The following is a 21,702-nucleotide window of genomic DNA, read 5'->3' on the forward strand; positions in this document are numbered from 1 at the left end:
TTAGATAGTGATCAGCACCTTCTGCCAAAAGATAAGCAATAGCCATTACCTACAATTTTTATCCTAATAACAGATTATCTACTATTTCCCTGATTATTTCATTTACTAAGTATCTCCTATAATTTCTACACAAAGAAAGCTTTGAGAATATAGAACCCTTTTATAGTCTTAGTTCACTATTTGTTTTAAGCCTAGAAAGCCACCTCTCTCTCTCTCTCTCTCTCTCTCTCTCTCTCTCTGTCTCTCTCTTTCTCTTTCTCTTTCTCTCAATATATCAGATTTACCATTCACAACTGTCTTTTTACTGGTATTTCTAGAGAATAGTAAAGACCTGTTTTAGTAAATGGAATTTATTTTACTTTCTGCAACCCATGAATGTAATGGAAAGTGGCCAGAGATTCAGACTTATTCTTCACATTAGTCCAAAATTACAATGGATTTTTACACTTCGGGGGGAAATTCCTAATATGCAGACACTGTCTGTTAATACAAGTTCATCTTGCTGGGAAAAAAAAAAACTGCTCTCTCAAAGGCAACACAAATTTATCTGAGGTGCCAGTAGGTATAGTTGTGAATGGGAGCAGTGGCTGGTTCCAGGAATTGCTCTTTCATTTATCTAAAGTTAGTATTGGTCAAGTCCCTGTCTCTATGTCACATTTTTCTTCACCTTTAAAACAGATTATGCTGAGAATATAGTCTATTAGTTTGTGGAGGTCAAAATTTGAAGAAAAAAATAGTCGGACACTTTGTGCAAAGGATCAAGAAGTAAACATTTTATGCTTCATTAGCCATAAATTCTCTGTGGCTATTAGTCTACAGCTGTAATAGCAGGATAGCAGTCAAAGAAAATTAAGAGGGATGATGTTTTTCAATAAAATTTTATTTATATAAACGAACAGTGGCGGCTGGGTTTGGCCTGTATAATGCAGTTTAACAACTTTAAAGAGCAAGAACAGAAACTATCACTTAGCTCAGAAAAGTGCTAATTGTTAACTCTTCTGGGCTACACTGAGTTTCTTGTGGTTACTTCAACACAACATGCTAATCAAAAAATATTCTAATTAGTAATTCATTTGAGGCATGATTCATTCCGAGAGAACCTCAAAGCCATACAGGTGACTGTTTCACTTGTCTGGACAATAAGAGGTTGCCTCATAAGCTTATGACTGACTGAAAGATGCTTTTATTGCAATGAGCATTAGTATATAATCTATTGAGAGAGAATGAATTAAAAATTACAATGGGATTATCAGAATAAGTTTCTCTATGAAGATTATTATTTACCAGTGAATTTACAGAACTATTTTCTTTTTTTTTAGGAATCAAAAATTTAATTAATTAAACCATGCCATAAATATAAGCTAGCCACAATTACAAATTAGATAGAAAAGCTGCCAATATCAATATAAGGGAAAGAAATAGGCTACTCTCAAACACTAGTAAAATACTTTTACAATAAGGGTACTTAGTTTGTCAAAGTGTGGACAATTTCCCTTCTATACCTTCCATTAGTGTCTTGATACTTTATTTCAGTTTTTTAAATAGCAAGGCTACTCAAGGAGGACAATTGGTCTTTAGTGGAAAGCCCAGTATCACATATTTTTCACAATTTAGGAGATAACTTTCTAATCAGACCTCCCTTCCTTCCTTCCTTCCTTCCTTCCTTCCTTCCTTCCTTCCTTCCTTCCTTCCTTCCTTCCTTCCTTCCTCCCCTTCCCTTCCTTCCTTCCTTCCTCCTTCCTTCCTTCCTTCCTTCCTTCCTTCCTTCCTTCCTTCCTTCCTTCCTTCCTTCCTTCCTTCCTTCCTTCATGCCAATCTGGCTTCCAGCTTGCTATTTGTGCCTGTCCTGGGACTTGAATATAGGACCTGGGTGCAGGCTCTGAGCTTTCATGCACTAGGCTTAAAGCTCTACCACTTGAGTGTCATTTCCACTCATAGCTTTTTATTTGGTGGTTGGTTCATGTTGAGAATCTCACAGACTGATCTATCCAGGCTGGCTTCAAACTAATATTCTCAGATCTCAGCCTCCTGAACAACTAGAATTACAGGCATGAGCAACTGGCATCCCGCTTATAACTTTTTCTTTATTTTTCTCTCATTTATTGTAAAAGTGATGTACAAAGAGGTTACAGTTTCAAAGTTAGGCCTTGGGTACATTTCTTGTACTGATTGCTACCTCCTCCCTCATTCTTCCCTTCCCCCTCCCCATTTCCCTCTTCCCCAAAGAGTTGTTTAGTTGGTTTACACCAAATGGTTTTGCAAGTATTGCTTTTGCAGTTGTTTGCCTTTTTATCCTTTGTCTCTCTATTTTGATGTTCCCTTTCAATTTCCTAGTTCTAATACCAGTACTCAGATGTACTCAGATAAGATATAGTGATAGTGTGGGTACAACCACAGGAAGGGGATACAAGAGGATCATCAACAATAGAAGCTATGGTTTCACATGGCATGTTGAAAGTAATTACAACAGTGATATAACAATCGTTTCCATAACATGGAGTTCATTTCACTTAGCATTATCTTATACATTCATAAAGGAATAGCTATTAGGCTCTTGTGATCCTCTGCTGTGACTCGCCTAAACTGTGCTAATTACTCCCTATGAGGGAAATCATAGAGTCCATGTTTCTTTGGGTCTGGTTCACTTCACTTAGCATCATGCTTTCCAAGTCCTTCCATTTCCTTACAAATGGGGCAATGTCATTCTTTCTGATAGAGGTATAAAATTCCATTGTGTATATGTACCACATTTTCCTGATCCATTCGTCTGCTGAGGGGCATCTGGGTTGGTTCCATATTTTAGCTATGTCAAATTGTGCTGAGATGAACATTGTTGTGCTGGTGGCTTTAGTGTGTTCTTGTTTGTGGTCTTTTGGGTAGATGCCCAAAAGTGGGGCTGCTGGGTCATAGGGGAGCTCTATGTTTAGTTTTCTGAGGAATCTCCATACTGCTTTCCAGAGTGGTTGAACAAGTTTACATTCCCACCAACAATGAAGTGGGGTTCCCTTTTGGCCACATCCCCTCCAACATTTATTATTGGTAGTTTTCTTAATAAAGAACATTCTTACTTGGGTGAGGTTGAATCTCAATGTTGTTTTGATTTGCATTTATTTTATGGCCACTGATGTAGAGCACTTCTTCATGTGTCTCTTGGCCATTCTCAATTCCTCATCAGAGCAGTCTCTTTGTAAGTCTTTAGCCCACTTGTTGAGGTGGCTATTGTTTTTTTGCCGTTTGGTTTTGGAGGAATTTTTTTTTTTACTTCTCCATATATTTTAGATATGAGGCCTTTGTCCATTGTATGGCCGGTAAAGATCTTTTCCCAATCTGTGGGCTTTCTGTTTATCTTGCAAGCTATGTCTTTTGCCCTGCAGAAGCTCTGCAGTTTGATTCAGTCCTATTTGTCTAACCTTTCTTTGATTTTTAGCCTTTCTGGGTCTTTGTTAAGGAAGTTCTCTCTTGTGCCAAGGAGCCCAAGTGTTTCTCTTACTCCTTCTTTTAGTGTTTTCAGGGTATCTGTTTTAATTTCGAGGTCTTTGATCCATTTGGAATTGATTTTGGTGCGGGGTGATATATAAGGATCTAGTTTTAGTTTGTTGCAGGTATTGAATCAGTTTTTCCAGCACCGTTTGTTAAAGAGGCTATCTTTTTTCCAGACTGTTTTTTTTTTTTTATCTCCTTTATCAAAGATTAAGTAGACATAGTTCTGTGGGTTCATTTCTGTTCCCTTGGTCTTCAGGCCTGTTCCGGTGCCAATACCAAGCTGTTTTTATTACTATAGCTTTATAATACAGCTTAAAGTTGGGTATTGTAATTCCTCCAGCACTCTTTATGCTTAGGATTGTTTTGGCTATTCTGGGTCTTTTATTGTTCCTTTCATTATCCCTATCTTGTTAAAGGCTGAGTCTTCCCATTTGTTGATCTGATATTCTGGTTTACTATTTAGGGTGCATTTCTCTGTCTGCATTGGGATCTTGATTATTTTCCCTGTGTAAAACATATTTGAGGATTTTCTGTAAAGCTGGTTTGGTGGAGATATATTGTTTCAGTTTTTCCTTACTAGGTAAGACTTTTATTTGACCTTCGGTTATGAGAGTTTAGGTGGGTACAGTATTTTTGGTTGATAGTTATTTTTATTTGGGGTTTGGTATAACTCATTCCAGGCTCTCCTTTCTTTCATCGTGTGCTGAGAAGTCTGGGGTAATTCTGATTGCTTTTCCTTTATATGTGATTGTTTTCTTCTCCCTAGTAGCTAAGGATTCTATCCTTGGACTCTACTGATCCTGTTTTGATCACAGTGTGTTGGTGAGATGTCCTATTCTGTTCTTGTTGGTTTGGGGTTCTAAATGCTTCTATCTGGATAGGCCTATCCTTCTGGATATTTGGGAATTTCTCAGCTTATGTTCTATTAAATAGGTTGCCTATTCCTTTAGCTTCTTTCTCTAGGTTTTCCTCCATATCTATTAGCCATAAACTGGGCTTTCTGATTGTATCTTGGAGCTCCCCTTGTGGAGGCCATGAAATTATTTATTAATTTTTGGTTTGCTTCCTCACGCTCTAGGGTAGTTGACTGAAGAGATTCAAACTTTTCATCTAACATTTTTTATCTGTAGACTTTGTAGAGCATTTTGAGGGTTCTCTTCTACGTCTTTGACTGACTGCTCTGCTTCCTGCTTGTTTTGAGTGTGAGATGAGGCTCTGTTGTTTGCCATCTTGTGTTTCTTCTGCCCATTTGGATTGGAAATGCCAATCTGCAAGCACCTGTGAGCACCGTTTAAGACCCAAAGCAGCCTTTACCAAGCACTGTTGTGTAAATCTTAGAAGTTCACAATTATATAGATACTTTGTATACCTGTATATAAAATTATATTTGGTGTTCCTAAAGAATACAATTTCAATATAACAACCAATCCTGAGCCCTGTATTCAGTAGTTACTTATTTACTGTTACAACTCTATGAGCAATTTTTGTTCTTATATTAAGTTCGTTTTGGACTGGCTTTCTCTATGAATCACTTTGATTCACTGGGATTGAACAGAGATACCCTCTATCTAATAACCAGGGGTCAATGGAGTCTGGAAGTCCTGGAAGTAAATCATGAGGGTAAGTTAGGGGTAGTGAAGAGAATAGAGTAAAATGTATGCGGGGGGGGGGGGGGGAGGGATTATTTTGGTTTAGTTTCAGTGAAGTGGAAATGTGGAGAAGAGTAGAATTAGTAGAAAGGACAAGGTGTTAGTCATAGGAACATAATTTTAAAGAAAGAGAACGTGAAGAGAAAAACAAAGAAAAAATACTGGAAAACAAAAACACAAAAAAATTACCAAAAAAACAGAAAAATAACAAAAAAACATAAAAATGGAAAACAACAAACAAATGACATCTCAAAAATGAAAAATAGAAAACAAAAAAGCTTAAAAAGTATTAAAAATAATGTAGTCTTCTTTGTTTGGGTAGGCTCTCTCCAGTCTCTGGTTACCTTCAGAGGGTCTGCAGTCTATTTTCCTGCTGCTTGGCTGGTTTGACTTGCTTTCAGTTTGCAGTGGGTGGATCTGCTTTGACCCTCCTCCCTGTTAGTGAAATCCTGGGGCTCAGTGGTTCACACACCTTGCAGGTAGGACTTGGGTGTCCTCTGTAGATGGGTGATGCTGAATAGTCTCGGGAACCATGGCTCCTCCCATCTGCTATGGGGCCACTGCCTTTAATGCCTGGCTCTGAATAGGCTGAGGATTCAGCAGAGTGGGGCAGCTCTGGCCTGGTTTACCTGGCTGAGAGTCGCTTGCTTAGGGGAGGTTCCTCCCTCCTGGGCGGGGCGACCTCCTGGGCAGAGCTGGCTGTGGAATTCAGCTTGATTTGCTTGTTGGAATACAGCTTTTTCTGTGATGGGACTGTTTATCTGTCTCGGGAACTGTTTATTCTCCTGTCTGGCTGTTCTGTGCCACTGGTAGGTGGGGTTTTAATTTAGAAATTCTGGCAGGCAGGGAGGGACACCTCTGGTTGAGTTAACCTGAGTTTGTGAGCCACAGAATGGGACATGCCTCCCACCTGGGAAGGGGTCGTTCTCCTGGGTGGAGCTGGCTCTCACTGGTTGGCCCCTCTTGCCCTTTTCAAAGATCGCCCCTTTGTCCTCGCTTTCCCCAGGCCTGCTTTAGTTCCAGTTTGGTAGGATCCTATGCCTGTATCAAAGATGGTGCTTTGCTCTGGCAGTGGGGGAAGGGCTAGGTTCCAGAAGCTGCTCTGGGGTCGAGTGAGAATGTCTTTCGTGGGGTACTCGTGCTCTCTCTGTGATTTTGGCCTGTTTGTGCTCAGCCCGCAATCTGTGTCTGTCCACCGCCGTCTGGAGGATTTCTTCCTGGTTGCCACTGTGTGCTTTAGGTGCATGGGATGTCAGGCGCTGTGCCGGCGCTGGCACTGGCATGGTGGCAGGATGCCCCCTGGAGCCCAAATCATTGTTTCAGGCCAGCAAAGTCATTTTTCCTTCCTGGCCAGAATCCCTAAACTGTTATAACTTATTTGGGCTGTCTTTCTAGGAGTAAAAGTTTCCTTGGCTTGGTAAAACTGTGGTGTCAGAGGGAGCTTAGCTAGAGCTCTGCTGCTCCTCTGCCTTCTTCCCGGAAATCCTCCTACAGAACTATTTTCAACATGAAGGTCGCTATATACAACAATGGGAGCATCCTGTCGACTGGATCAAGACTGAAAAAAGAATGAGATACTTGAAAGCAGAGAGAAAGTATGAACACATTCTGCTCAGTTGATTATTCAAAATGACTTTTTACTATTCCTGGTTCCACTAATGCTCTCTTCCTAATCAAAATATGGGAGCCACTTGAAATTGTTACAGTGAAGGGCAGGTAGTTAAATTTCAAATGCTGGTTGTAATAGTGCTAATAATACTTTAGTTTTTTTTTTTTTTAAGCATCAAGATTTAAAGAACTAGTATATTGTATTTTCCCTCTAGGAAGCAATGTAATAGATTGTTCTTTAATTACGTATTTCTCAGGCTGCAACTCACCAAAATGGTTACAAAAAAATTTGTCTACTCAAATATTTCAATCCAAATTCAATATAATCCCCAAGCTTCACTGGTAAACTTATCCATGAAATGTGAGTGTTATAGAAAACCAAAATAAGTTCAAAAGAAAATGAGGGTTAACACTAAGAATCATATGTTATTTTTCTTGGAAAAATTATTGACAGATAAAGACCTCAAAAGAAACATCTGTCATGGCAGATTAAATATATTTTTCATCTGGAACAGTTGCTCCTCTGAATAATTTGATTATAAAGCCTTTAGAAACCTATACTCAAATTAGTTTAACTAAGCATGGATGTATACTTTAGATAGTGTGGAAAAATTACATTCATTTCATTGCCTGGAACATTGCTGTCTGAAGATGCAAACATTGAGTTTCCTATAACATAAAGCATACCAGTTTTAAATGATCAGTCATAATTTCATGGTGATCAATTATCATGATTGCTTTTCATAATGATCATTGTAATCCCTAGAGAACCATTTTTGAGCTGATTTTGAAAATTTGATAATCTCTTTTTTTTTTTATTTTTTGGCCAGTACTAGGCTGTGAACTCAGGGCCTGAGCACTGTCCCTGGCTTCATTTTTGCTCAATGCTAGCACTCTGCCACTTGAGCCACAGCGCCACTTCTGGCCATTTTCTGTAAATGTGGTGCTGAGGAATCGAACCCAGGGCCTCATGTATACGAGGCAAGCACTCTTGCCACTAGGCCATATTCCCAGCCCCCAAAACTTGATAATCTCACAGGTTACTTTCTGAGTTTTACAGTAGCTAGTAAGCCTGCATTGAATATTCTGGATTATATAATTACTTAAGTTTTATAAAGTACAACTGACAGCTACACCCAAAGAAATAGATAACCACATACTAGATAGATAGATAGATAGATAGATAGATAGATAGATAGATAGATAGATAGATAGATATGTGTATATATATATATATATATATATATATATATATATATGTACATATATATCTGCATTTGCATGAACATAAATCCCATTTTAGCTTGGACAGATTCTGTTTATGTATGTTTCTCTTCAAGCTCTCCTTTTGAATTTTAATATAGCAGCCTGCACAATAATATATGTATTTAGATAGATGCACTAACTTTCAGTTATTCTTAGACATTGGTAACATTTTAGTGGCATGCACTCTTTTGGGCCCCACATACTTTCTGTTTCAGTAAATTTATATATAAATCTATACACAAAATTAAATAAGTTTCTTTTCCCAGAGGGTAGTAAAACAACTACTACAAGCTTTTTCTGCTCATAAGAAACTGACTTGGCTTCTGATATTGGCAAGTTGTAGGAAATCTTGACTGAAATTAGAAAATTAAGCAGTTAATTGCCATCAACACTGTCATAGAGGGTTAGGGAAAAAATCTAAAAAAAGCTTTTTATCCTTTTAGGAAATTATGAAATTGTAGCTACCAGGCACTGCATAGTAATGAAAAGTTCCAGACCCAGATCAAGACTAGATTACACTTCTAACCCAGAGACAAATGGAATTAAATTTAACTTTCCTAAGCAAGTCAATGGGATAGATATAATGGAACTGTACTTAAAATCACTTTATGTGGAACTTGAGGTGATCAGACAGGAAATAATCGAATAAGCACCGAGCACAATGCCTTGTCCACTGTTGATTCACAGATGAAATGTCACACCATTCTTGAGCCTGCCATGAATTTCCTCTCATTATTTTTAATCTTTCACACAATTCCTGAATTCTTTTCAGCCAACATGACCCTCACTTTGCATATAAGAGATGGCTTACAATAGTTAATACACTGATTGGTTTAATAACCAGAAATTGTGTGGTTTGATAGGTCAAGCATAGACAATAAATCTCCTCTGCTCCTATGCCCTATGCAGTTGGATACTTTCCTGGTAATGATAGTATGTTTTCTATCTTCTTTACATTCTGAGAAATCTTGTTTTTCCAAATCAGCATACTGGGATCTGACCTCTTCTGTGTGTTCTTCCTTTCAGTATCTGATGTATATCTTATATGTGGAGAGCGAGATAGAGGAAGAGGAAGGGCAGTGTAGAAATGCATCCAACAAGAAGAGGCAGGTAATGCTACATCTCAAAAACCTCACACCTACTCAATAACTAAATCTAAAAATAAGGAAGTGGCTGAAATAGAAGAGAAGAAATTCAAAAGGCTACTTTTTAAAATGATCAATGATCCTAAGTAGGAGCCAAGTTAACAGATAACTACAACTCAGGAAATCAACTCCAACACTGGACAAGAAACTCAGAAACGTGGATAGGAAATTCAGAAAGGAAATGGAAATTGTGAAAAAAATAAACAGAAAATAAATAATCAACAGAAAATAAATGTTAGAAAGGAAAAGTTTAATAAATCCAATAAAATCCATGGTGCATGATATTATCAGCACATGAAATCAAGTGGAAGAACATTAGAGATGGATGATAGCACAAGGAACTTGTTGTACTCAGATAACAATAAGGGGGAAAAGTGAGTAATTATCACAACAGATAAGAACTTTGGGACATGATCAAAAGACCACACATAAAACTTCATAGAATGAAAGAAAGAAAAGAAGTCCATATTAATGGCATAGGAGAAATATTCTGTGAAATGACAGCAAGCAATTTCCAAGCCATGGTAATGATTTTCGCATTCAGGTACAAGTGCAGTCTAAATTCCAAACAGACATGAGCCTTGAAGTACAATTCCATGTTACATCGTAATTAAAATGGCAACTTTATGTTTCTCCCAGAGAGCTTTATCTCATTCAAAATTGGATGAGGACTTTGTTGGACATATTATTTTTCTTTGGCAGTTGTTGTCCCTAGGGATTCATATGCATTACTCTGTGATTTTTCTAGCATGTAGGATTTATTCTCAGGAATTTGAGGTGACTCATCTGTTTACTTTTTTTTATGTGAGATTACATTTTTTCTTCCATCTTTCCATATGTTTTTATTGTTGTTCTCTAATCTTGACATTTTCTTTTTTCTTTTAATCAAATATTTAAAGAAACAAGAGTATGTTGACTATTTTTATGCTCCACAAAAAATTTATAAAGTAGGGAAATTGAACATGAGGGTAAAATGAATCAAGGTGGTAAAATATGATGAACATTTTTGCAGAAAGTAGAAAAATGGCAAAGAGTAATAATCAAGTTCACTGGACTACAGCTTAGGAAGTACAGAAGAAGAAATGTAAATGAAGCCCAGATAAAAGAATTAAAGAAATAAAATCGTAGTGAGCCAGTGACTTACTGCTACATTTGTCTGAACAAATATAACAAACTATATCCCATGGCTCACAAAGCTCTAAAATTTTATTCTTCATATGTAATTTTTTGAACTTTATTTGCTTCCATACAATATACATTTTAAATTGTCTTCCAACATCTACTTTTAATATACTAGTTGAATTTGTGCATTCAAGTGTCTTTGTGCCAAGTTTCTTTCACTGTTTAATAAGTCCGCCACAATAAAAGATAATGTAAAACCTGCAACAGATGCATTGAACTAATCAGTTGTAACTACCACGTTTAGTCTCATGAACATTTCAACATTCAAAAAAATACTGGTATTTACTGCACCAGGACATTGGCTTACAAAATTATTTTTAAGTACCAAAGGGAGAATCTCAGAGGGTGTCCTTCGTCTCTATGCACCTGATTTAAAATATTTCCTTTCAAACAAAGCATTGCTCAAAATTAGATTCTGTCTCCTGCCTCTGTGGAACCAGCACTCAATAGTATTGTTATAAAGCATCCCATCAGGAAATAATACTGTCAAATTTTAGCAGTTTCATACTTTCCAATAAATCTAGAATCACTATTTTTATAAAAACACTCTGACAGTACATGTCTGAATAGCAATCAGAAAGCCAAAATGTGTTCTTTACTCTGCTTTACACCTTGACTGTAAATGGTGGACATATCAAACAGTACAAGAAATGTACCCAAGGCCTAATGTATGAAACTGTAACCTCTCTGTACATCACTTTGACAATAAATAAGAAAGAAATTTAAAAAAAAGTAAAAAAAAAGTGAGCTGAACTATTCATTACATAAGGAAATGTAAATTCAATAAATGATTGTAGGATTGACAAGCAATACCAGGCAGTGTTGCTATTTACAAGGCAACAATCTATCCAAATATTGTGATAACAAATTTGGGGGTGGGGGAATTTATACATTATGTATTATTTTTGTTTTCCACGGTGACTGGGAAAAAAAACATCACATGTCATTCCAGAAACGAAATGAACAAAATTGGGAAAATTAGTAATTATCTTTAGCCAAAATACTCTTCTCATACAAGTAAGACAATGGTTTTAAAACTATGTAAACACAATTAAACACAGGTTAGAATTTATTGTGCAATTGATAAGATAATGTGATAGGGGTAGTCATGGTTTTGCCTATAGATAACATTGCTGGGTCAGAAACCAAACTATTAAATGTCTTAAAATGTAAATATTAGATGCTGCCTTTCTCATCAGTGAGAAATCTATAACTTCACCTGTAACATGTATTAACTGTGATAAGCCAAATAGTAAATTCCAAAGTTAAAAACAATTGAATCCTGTTATGATGCTGAATATTTGTTGGGAAGTAAGCATAATAAAATCTTCATCCAGAAAAACAGAGCTTTTGTCTTTTTTACTGGAACATTTGCAGAAACCTAAATTTTAATTCTCCACGTGTCAAAAAGAAAAATAATACTTTTATCATAAATCACACCCTGGGGGGATATCATTCTCTCCTAGGAGAGGGAAGAGATAAGAAATAACTTCATGTAAAAGCCTTGCAAGCTGTGAAGTAGTGATATGAATAGAATTTCTCCAGAGATGTCTCAATGACAACCCTAAAGGTAATTAGACGTGGGTCATACATAAAATCTATGTCATCAAAGACTTAAATTTAGCTGGATGGTATTATTGTATTATTATTAATTTCAGGAGTCTTAGGAAAACAATTTTTAAAAATCTATGGAAGAAAGTTTTCTAAACACAATCCTTAAACAATGACCTCTTTAAAAGTTCCAGATAAAAAAGCTAATAATTTTTAGTCCTTGAAATTAAGAAATATATGCAGGAAAAAAAAAAACCCAGAATAACTCACTGGAGATCAAGCAAAGCAAAGGAGGATATAATACAGTGAACAAAGAAGAATTGTAAATGAGCTTTGATATAGTTGAGAAAATAAAAATAAAGCATAGATACTAAGAATAAATCTGTAAAAATTATAAGGCAAAAGTGAAGATAAATATACTTTAAAATGAAAATCAGACAGCATAACTTACCAAAATAAAAAAAATATATAGAAAAATGGCAAGAAATTCCAAGAAAATTACAGAGATATAGAGAAAGAAACTTAGGGAAAGTAATTTTTTAGAAACCCAATGAAAATAATAGTTTTTTCCTAAAGCAAAAGATAACTTTAAAAAAAGTATGTCACAAAAAATTAAAATGCTGATTTTCTTATAATTAATGGATTGTAATCAATAACTTAGTTGGGTGCAAGTCCCCTACTGCATATTCTCCTGGGAATTACCAACAAATTATATTGAATATTTGTTGAAGGCCTCTTGGGCAGGTTTAGATAGAGCCTCCCGAATCAACTCTAGATAGCTATAGATGAGATGAGATAAAACATGACAATTCAATTTTCTCTGGAGCAACTTGGCTTAATCTTTGAGTCTTTAAATGCTTAGTCCCTTCTACTTGAAAAGAAAACACAGATATTGCAAATAAAATCCATGACATGTTGTATTTATTTTTTTAAATAGGAAAAGATCTCCCATGGGCAAACACAAGAGGAAAAATATCGCTTTACTATATTAAAGAAAGCTACATACACTCTTACTTATTTTTTTTATTGCAATTTGTTTTACTCCTTTTTCCCCCTTTATTGTTAAAATGAAGTACAGATGTGTTACAGCTTAATATGTAAGGCAGTGAATATATTTCTTATTCAACTTGTTACCTCCTCCCTCATTTCCCGTACCGTCCTCCCCTTTTCCCTCTCTTCCGCCCCCCACCGCACCAGGCCCTGAGTTGTATAGCTGGTTTACACCAAATGGTTTTGTGTATTGTTTTTGGAATTTTTTTTTATGCTTTGTCTCTCAATTTTGGTATTCCCTTTCCCTTCCGTAGTTCTAATACACGTATATACAGTATCCAGGGTACTAAGATAAGAAACAGTGATAGCGTGGTTAAATTCACAGGAAGGGAATACAAGGTAGAGAAAAAAATGGTACGGTCTCACATGGCATATTGAAAATAATTACAACAGTGATATAACACTCATTTCCATAACATAGAGTTCATTTTACTTAAAATCATGTTATGTGTTCATAAGGGCATAGCTATTGGGCTATTGTGATCTTCTGCTATGATTAACCTAAACCAGTCCTAATTATTCCCCATGAGGAAAACCATAGAGTCCATGTTTTTTGGGTCTGGCTCATTTCACTTAGTATAATTTTTACCAAGTACTTCCATTTCCTTACAAATGGGGCAATGTCATTCTTTCTGATAGAGGCATAAAATTCCATTGTGTATATGTATCGTATTTTCCAGGTCCATTCATCTACTGAGGGGCATCTGAATTGGTTACATATCTTAGCAATGACAAATTGTGCTGTGATGAACATTGTTGTGTTGGTGGCTTTAGTGTGTTCTTGCTTGTAATCTTTTGGGTAGATGCCCAAGAGTGAGCTGCTGGGTCATAGGGGAGCTCTATGTTTAGTGTTCTGAGGAATCTCCATACCATTTTCCAGAGTGGCTGAGCAAGTTTACATTCCAACCAACAATGTAGTAGGGTTCCCTTTTGGTAACATCCCCACCAGCATTTGTTATTATTAGTTTTCCTGACAAAGGAAATTCTTAATGGGGTGAAGTGGAATCTCAATGATATTTTGATGTGCATTTCTTTTATGGCCAGTGATGTAGAGAACTTCTTCATGTGTCTCTTGGCCATTCTCATTTCCTCTTCAGAGAAGGTCTTTAGCCCATTTGTTGAGGGGGCTGTTGGTTCTTTGAGGATTTGTTTTGGAGGAATTTAATATCTTGAGTTCTAAGTATATATTAGATATCAGGTCTTTGCCCATTGTATGGCTAGTGAAGACCTTATCCCAATCTGTGGGTTTTCTGTTTATCTTGCAAGCTATGTCCTTTGCCCTGCAGAAGCTCTGCAGTTTGATGCAGTCCCATTTGTGCAACCTTTCTTTGATTTGTTGCATTTCTAGTCCTTTATTAAAGAAGCTTCATCCTCTGCCAAGGAGCCCAAGTGTTTCTCTAATTCCTTCTTGTAGTGTTTTCTCGGTATCTGATTTTACTTCGAGGTCTTGATCCATTTGGGAATTGATTTTGGTGCAGGGTGATACATAAGGATCTAGTTTTAATTTGTTACAGGTGTTGAACCACTTTTGCCAGCACCACTTCTTGTTTTTTCAGAAACCTCTTTGTTTAAATTATTGGTGACGCCATTGGGCAGATGTAATTTTCTTGAATAGTTATTCTGCCTAAGTTGCAGGAACAAAGACTTATTTGATAGATGAATTGAGACAATTATTAATCTGATACTTTATTTAAAAGTGCAAGTAAAACTGCCATTGAAGTTATCTTACAGATCACTACTTAACATTACTAATTTGTGATAATAAATGACTTTAGAGAGAACTATATTTTTTAAAAGAAAATTAATCCTGCAGAAAATATTAGTCATTGAAATATTCTAAATACACATCAAACCCTGGCAAAATCACCATCAAACTTAATATTCATGTCACTCCATTACATAATAGATAGTGGATGTTTTCTGTCTACAAAATCCAGGAGACTTTTTAGTTCTTTTCTTCTAATATAAAAGAGCCATATACAGACAGATCATTAGAGTTTTCTAAGAAGGCACAGAATATTTGTCCTGAAAGAATCCAGATAACAATGGAGAAATGTGTCCCCTCTACATGCATCAAATAGCTTGGAGAGTAGTACATGCATTATTTATTTTTTTTACTGATTTCCTTTTCTTCTGATTTGAGCAGTTCCAGGGCAATGATTGAACTTTAATCACATTTTATGAATATGTTTTTTACTAGATGGATTGTGGGGAGAGTGGTAATACAGGAGTCATGGAGCTAAAGTAGAAGCATATTTCAAACACCAAGTAGAAAATTATGAGAGTTTGAGCTATAGTGGGTACTGATTGATATGTGTGTATATACATATTAGTATACAGCACATATTATATATAGTATATATGGAGTGCTCTTTTTAAAGGAGGATTTAGGTGGCAAAATTGGTGATTGGTGTCAGAGTAATATAAGATGAAGGTGGTCATTATGAATGTATAGAACTGCAGAAAAATGTGTACCCCTTCCCAAGAAAAAGCACCTCTGCACTCTCATTTTTCATTTGCATGCATCTGCATGCATGTCCATGTTTCCTGCACTGCAGATTCAACCTTGGGTCACAGATATACTAGGCCTTGTTGTAATATTCAGCCTTATCTACAAGCTGTAGGAGTTTACATATCAGACTCCCATTGCTGTAGAATGCCTGATATGGGTTTACCCCTTCTCTCTTATTCACAATACTCTAATAGGAGCATGCATTGGAAATTGGTGACCACTTTCTTTGTCTCCAGGAAGCTCTGGTATTATGTGAACAACTGCAAAGTTATTTTCATCAAAATCTTCTTAAAACAAGAAGCTCCAGAAATATATTTATATTTTGTTTTTCATTATAGGTAATATATTACAGGACATAAATAGAAAGAAAATGACAACGTGTAATGAATTTTTAAAGGGTATTTCCTGGTGAGCTCCCAGGTTGGGGTTTATACAAGAAAAGAGATGAGAGGAGATAATGTCCATTCTATGACATTTGATTCCAAGCATTATCAAACTTAAAGTGTTTAAAGTGCTTGATTATTATTGCAGCACATTCACAAAGGGTATTAACAATCAACTTTGAATTTAATGAAATTGAACTGGAAAATAACATGGAATTAAGGATTTTGTCTTCAGAGAGATCATTATATGGAGATTGAGAACATTTGCAGCAGAATCTCTGGGCACAGTTGGATGCTGAGTTTCAGCTTTGATGGAAGCATGACTTCCACTTTACAAATGTGAAGCCACACTGTGAGAAGTTGCTACCTCAATGTGGGAGAAGTCCTCACTAATGACAAAACAAGCAATAAAATTCACCTAATATTTTTTTAAATGACTCTGGTGTCTTCTTGATAAACTTCTATTTATGAAAAATATTTCCTTGTGTTTTCTTGAGGATTATTGGACTATAATAGATGTACTTTTTTCAGTATGCTAAATGGCTTTGTGTGGTCTTGAATGATATAATTTTATTTTAAAAAGTACCATGTTTGCCTATTCATTAATTAAATTTTTGCTTAAATCATATTATGTATAACACAAATCAGTCTGACACATCACAACTGATTGAATAAAGTATGTCTGGTTCGATCAACAGGAGTCCTCATTCTAACTTCCAAGATAGTATGATGGAAAGGAGGCTGATTTCTAGATGAATTATAGTGAAGTGTGTTGGGAATATATTTAGACATTTTTAATAAGAAAATTTGTTATAATATCTAGTTTTAAAGATTTTCTTCTACTTCATGGAAGATAAAATATAAACAAGGCAGTGCAATAAATAAGAGCATTATTCTTAAAAATCTGTTCTTTAAAAGTTTTACAAAATTCTTAGAGCTCAATTCAAACAGCCACCACAGAAAACCCTACAATTCATGGAGACTAAACAACACATTGTTGAACCACCAGAGGGTCATTGAAGAAATTAGAACAGAAATTCAAATGTTTATGGAATAAGATGAGTACACAAAGTACCAGCTCCTTTGGGATACAGCAAAGGCAGTACTAAGAAGAAAATTTATAACTCTGAATGCCTATATCAAAAAATGGAGAAATTAACAATTCAACAATTTAAGAAAGCACCTTCAGCTCCTTGAAAGAGAACAACAAGCCAAACCCCAAGACAACGATGGAAGCAAATAATTAAAATTAACTCAGAATTAAATGACTTAGAGTAAAAAAAATAGAAAGAATCAACAAAACAAAGAGTTGGTACTTTGAAAAAATTAACAAGACAGACAGACCCCGACCAAATCTGACCAAGAAAAGAAGGCAGCCCACCCAAATAAACAAGATCAGAGATGAAGCAGGTAACATCGCCACAGAAACAACCAAGGTTCAGAACACAATAAGGGAATATTTTGCAAACTTTTACACCAACAAATTTGAGAACCTGGAAGAAATGGGCAAATTACTAGCAAAAATTAATATGACCAAACTTAACCATGAAGATTTAAACCTTCTAAACAGACCCATAACCAGCATTGAAATAGAAACTGCAATAAGAAATCTCCCACCCAAGAAAAGCCCAGGTCCAGATGTATTCACAGCAGAATTCTACAAGGCTTTCAAAACAGAACTCATACCAATATTTCTCAAACTCTTCAATGAAATTGAAAGTGAACGTTTGCTACAAAACACATTGTATCATGCCAGTATAACCCTCATCCCAAAACCAAGCAGGGACTCATCACAAAAAGAGAACTATAGACCAATTTCCCTGATGAAAATTGATGCAAAAATTCTCAACAAAATTCTGGCCAATCAACTTCAATAGGTCATCAAAAGAATCATATACTATGACCAAACTGGATTAATTCCCGGTATGCATAGCTGGTTCAGTAAACACAAGTCAATCAACGTAATCCATCACATCAACTGGAGCAAGGTCAAGAATCACATGATTATTTTGCTAGATGTGGAAAAAGCATTTGATAAAATCCAGCACCCATTTATGATAAAAGCTTTGGAGAAACTAAGATTCCAGGGAACATTCCTGAATATAATTATGGCTGTCTATGACAAACCCTCAGTGAACATTACTCTTACTGGGGAAGAGCTAAAGATATTTCCTGTAAAATCAGGAGCAAGAGAAGGTTGCTCCTCTCTCCTCTCCTCTTCAACACAGTACTAGAATTCCTAGCCAGAGCAAAAAGGCAAGAGGAAGATGTAAATGGGATCCAATTTGGAAAAGATGAAGTCAAACTGTCTCTTGTTGCAGATGAGATGATCCTGTACCTAAAGAACCCTGTAGACTCTACTCCCAAGGTACTTGAGCTGATCTAAAATTTTGGCAAAGTAGCAGGATATATAATATACCCTCAAAAAATTAATGTCTTTTCTATATGCCAACGACCCAAAGTACCGAGGCTGAAATCACGAAAGCAACTCCTTTTGCAATAACCTCAAAAAACATAAAATAACTAGGAATAACCTTAACCAAAGAAGTGAAAGACCTCTACGATGAGAAATTTAAAAACATGAAAAATGAAATTAAGGCAGAACTAAGGAAATTGAAAAACCTCCCATGCTCCTGGATTGGGAGGATTAATATTGTCAAAATGGCAAGATTTCCAAAGGCTGTCTACTAATTCAATGCAATACCCATTAATATCCCAACACCATTTTTTAATGAAATAGAGGAAGCAATGCAGAAATTCATATGGAACAATAAAAGACCTGGAATGGCAATAACAATCCTAATTAGAAGGAACAGTGCTGGAGGAATTACAATACCAAACTTCAAGCTGTATTACAAAGCTATAGTAATAAAAACATCTTGGTATTGGCACAGGAACAGGCGTGAAGAGCAATGGAACAGAACTGAAGACCCAGAAAGTAACCCACAGAACTATGCCTACTTAATCTTTGATAAAGGAGCTAAAAAAATAGAATGGAAAAAATCCTCTTTACCAAATGGTGCTGGCAAAATTGACTCAACACCTGCAACAAACTAAAACTAGATCCTTACATATCCCCCTGCACCAAAATCTATTCCAAATGGATCAAAGACCTCGAAGTAAAGTCAGATACCCTGAAAACACTACAAGAAGAAATAGGAGAAACACACGGGCTCCTTGGGACAGGATGAAACTTCATTAATAAAGGCCCAGAAATGCAACAAATCAATGAAAGGTTGCACCAATGGGACGGCATCAAACTGCAGAGCTTCTGCAGGGCAAAGGACATAGCTCGCAACATAAACAGAAAACCCACAGGTTGGGAGATCTTCACTGGCCATACAACAGACAAAGGCCTCATATCTAAAATATATACAGAACTAAAAAAATTACATTCCTCCAAAACAAAACCTCAAAGAACCAACAGGCCCCTCAATAAGTGGGCTAAAGACTTAAAAAGAGACTTCTCTGAAGAGGAAATGAGAATGGCCAAGAGACACATGAAGAAGTGCTCTACATCACTGGCCATAAAAGAAATGCACATCAAAACAACAATGATATTCCACCTTACCCCCGTAAGAATGTCCATTATCAGGAAAACTATCAATAACAAATGCTGGAGGAGATGTGGCCAAAGGGAACACTACTTCACTGTTGGTGGGAATGTAAACTTGTTCAGCCACTCTGGAAAGCAGTATGGAGATTCCTCAGAAAACTAAACATTGAACTCCCCTACGACCAAGAATCCCCACTTTTGGGCATCTACCCAAAAGATTACAAACAGAACACAGTAAAGCCATCAGCACAACAATGTTCATCACAGCACAATTTGTCATTGCTAAGATATGGAACCAACCCAGATGCCCCTCAGTAGACAAATGGATCAGGAAAATATGGTACATATACACAATGGAATTTTAAGCTTCTATCAGAAAGAATGACATTGCCCCATTCATAAGGAAATGGAAGGACTTGGAAAAAATGATGCTAAGTGAAGTGAACCAGACCTAAAGAAACTTAGAATCTATGGTTTCCCTATTAGGGAATAATTACCACAGGTTTAGGCTAGTCACAGCAGAGGATCACAAGAACCCAATAGCTATGTCCTTATCAACACATAAGACGATTTTAAATGAAATGAACTCCATGTTATGGAAATGAGTGTTATATCACTGTTGTAATTATTTTCAACATGCCATGTGAAACCGGAGCTTTTTTTGTTGATGATCCTCTTGTATCCTTGTTCTGTGGTTGTCCCAGTACTATCATTGTTTCTCATTTGAATACCCTGTATCCTGTATATACTGGTATTAAAACTAGGGAATATCAAAATCGAAAGACAAAGGATAAAAAGGCAAAGGACTCCAAAAGCAATACTTACAATGAATGAGGGAGGAGGTAACAAACAGTACAAGAAATGTATCCAATGCCTAACGTATGAAACTGTAACCTCTCTGTACATTTCTTTGACAAATAAATCTAAACAAAACCATTTGGTATAAGCCAACTGAACTACTCATGGGAGGAGAGGGAAAGGATGGGGGGAGAGGCGGGAATGAGGGAGAAGATAATAAATTGTACAAGAAATGTACCCACTGCCTTATGTATGAAACTGTAACCCCTCTGTACATCACTTTGACAATAAATAACTACTTTAAAAAAGTTTTACATAATTCTAATTGCAATGTTAGAGCAACTAACAGAATATTTATCCATGGAATTTCCATAGAGTGACATCTCCTTGGAATTAGACATTGAAAACTCCACCATGTAATTTCCCCACAGTAATTAACATGTATAAAGTCAGCAAAACAAAAGTACTACTGCTGCCATCCATTTTTCTCCTCATACTTCATCTCTTTCCTAAAATCAGCAACTGTTAAGAACATTCAGTTTGAACAAAAAAAAGTCACAGGTAAAATTTTTTTTAAATTGTCAAACTGATATATATATAGAGAGTGGTTACAGTTTCATATGTTAGGTATTGGATACATTTCTTATACTGTGTGTTACCTCCTCCCTCATTCTCCCTCCCCCTCCCCCTTTCCCTTTCACCCCATAAGTTGTTTAGTAGAATTACACTAAAAAGTTTTGCAAGTATTGCTTTTGTAATCGTTTGTCTTTCTTACCCTTTGTCTCTCGATTTTGGTATTCCCATTCAGTTTCCTAGTTCTAATACCTGTATACATGGTTTCCAATGTACTCAGATAAGATACAGAGATAGCGCAGGTACAACCACAGGAAGGGGATACAAGAGGATCATCAATAACAGAAGCTATGGTTTCACATTGCATGTTGAAAGTAATTACAACAGTAATATAACAGTCGTTTCCATAACATGGAGTTCATTTCACTTAGCATCATCTTTTGTGTTCATAAGGGTATAGCTATTGGGCTCTTGTGATCCTCTGCTGTGACTAGCCTAAACCTGTAATAATTATTCCCTATGAGGGAGATCATAGAGTCCATCTTTCTATGGGTCTGGCTCACTTCACTTAGTATAATTTTTTCCAAGTCCTTACATTTATTTCCTTACAAATGGGGCAATGTCATTCTTTCTGATAGAGGCATAAAATTCCATTTTGTATATGTACCACATTTTCCTGATCCATTCTTCTACTGAGGGGCATCTGGGTTGGTTCCAAATTCTAGCTATGACAAACTGTGCTGTGATGAACATTGTTGTGCTGGTGGCTTTAGTGCGTTGTTGTTTGTGGTCTTTTGGGTAGATGCCTAAGAGTGGGGCTGCTGGGTCATAGGGGAGTTCTATGTTTAGCCTTCTGAGGAATCTCCATACCGCTTTCCAGAGTGTCTGAACCAGTTTACATTCCCACCAGCAATGAAGTAGGGTTCCCTTTGGCCACATCACCTCC

At 36.3% G+C, this 21,702-nt stretch overlaps 1 long non-coding RNA gene across 2 annotated transcripts in view; it reads left to right on the forward strand.

The window, feature by feature from the left end:
- The window catches only part of LOC125364812, a 34,213-nt gene extending 12,721 nt beyond the window's left edge, over positions 1-21,492 (forward strand). Inside the window, exons 3-4 of one of the 2 annotated variants that reach the window (XR_007213570.1) lie at positions 14,037-14,186; positions 21,482-21,492. This is a non-coding gene — a long non-coding RNA (uncharacterized LOC125364812). Of the gene's footprint in view, positions 1-14,036; positions 14,232-21,481 lie in introns of those variants that run through there. The other variant, XR_007213569.1, reaches the window with a different exon arrangement.
- The last annotated feature ends 210 nt before the right edge of the window (positions 21,493-21,702 follow it).

Source organism: Perognathus longimembris, chromosome 16, assembly GCF_023159225.1.
Source record: "Perognathus longimembris pacificus isolate PPM17 chromosome 16, ASM2315922v1, whole genome shotgun sequence".
NCBI lineage: Eukaryota > Metazoa > Chordata > Mammalia > Rodentia > Heteromyidae > Perognathus > Perognathus longimembris.